The following is a 1,269-nucleotide window of genomic DNA, read 5'->3' on the forward strand; positions in this document are numbered from 1 at the left end:
TCGAGACCTGCCTGGGCAACTTGGCGAGACCTCATCTCTACAATCAATCAAAAAATAAGCTGGGCATGGTAGCGTGTGCCTGTAGTTCCAGTTACTCGGAAGGTTAAGGCTGAAGGATCACTGGAGCCCAGTAGGTCGAGGCTGCAGTGGCCAGAGTGGCCACTGCACTCCAGTATGGGCAACAGAGTGAGACTCCAACTCAAAAAAAAAAAAAAAAAAAAATAATAATCCTCACTTAACAGACAAGCAGGAGAGGACAAGTAACACACCTGAGATCCTAGGCCTGCTTAGAGGCAATTCTGGGATTTGGACCTGGCAGATTTTGTTTGTTTTTTTCCTTTGAGAGACTGGGTCTTGCTCTGTGGCCCAGACTGGAGCACAGCGGCATGATCATAGTTCACTAACCTTGAAATTCTGGGCTAAAGTGATCCCCTTGCCTTAGCCTCCCAAGTAGCTGGAACTATAGGCATGAGCCACCACTCATTTTTCCTTTTGTTTTTTTTTTGGTAGAGATGGGGACTTGCTATGTTGCCCAGGCTTGTCTTGAACTCCTGGCCTCGAGTGATCCTGCCATCCCAGCCTCCCAAAACACTGAGATTACAGGCCTGGGCCACCACACCGAGCCGTCCCTGGTAGTCTTAACTGCCCTACAGGATGCAAGCAGAGGCCCTGAGGGAGGCCGGGTTACGGCCTGCATAGTAGGGACCCATGCCTCAAGGGAAAATCAGTAAAGAGCTGACCTTGATTTAGAATCCAAAATAAAGCAAAGGCAAAGGTCGTACATATGGAGGCCTTTGAGGTTCATGTTCCCAGTAGGAATGCCAACTGCAGCTCCATGGTGTTGTCCTTCTTGTTTGCGTGGCCTCTTCCTGGCTGGTTCAGACAGTACCGCTGAGGACCCCACCTGGATATCTTTTTTTTTTCTGAGTCAGCGTCTCACTCTGTCACCCGGGCTGGAGTACAGTGGCCTGCTGCTCATGGCCACCGCAGCCTCGACCTGCCGGGCTCCGGCGATCCTTCCGTCTCAGCCTTCCAAGTAGCTGGAACTACAGGCACACACTGCCACGCCCGGCTAATTTTTTGATTTATGGTAGAGACGAGGTCTCGCCAAGTTGCCCAGGCGGGTCTCGAACCTGCGGACTCAGGCAATCCACTCACCTCAGCCTCCCAAAGGCATGGGATTACAGGCTGAGCCACCGAACCCGGCTGTGTCCACTCTTTTTTTTTCTTTTTTTTGAGTTGGAGTCTCACTCTGTCGCCCAGACTGGA

The 1,269-nt window shown here is 51.5% G+C and overlaps 1 protein-coding gene across 1 annotated transcript in view; it reads left to right on the plus strand.

Moving 5' to 3' along the window:
• Nucleotides 1–1,269, plus strand: part of CCDC27 (coiled-coil domain containing 27) — a 21,999-nt gene that overhangs the window by 17,477 nt on the left and 3,253 nt on the right.

This window comes from Carlito syrichta, unplaced genomic scaffold (assembly GCF_000164805.1).
Source record: "Carlito syrichta isolate Samal-C Ts95f unplaced genomic scaffold, Tarsius_syrichta-2.0.1 Scaffold311497, whole genome shotgun sequence".
Classification (NCBI taxonomy): Eukaryota; Metazoa; Chordata; class Mammalia; order Primates; family Tarsiidae; genus Carlito; species Carlito syrichta.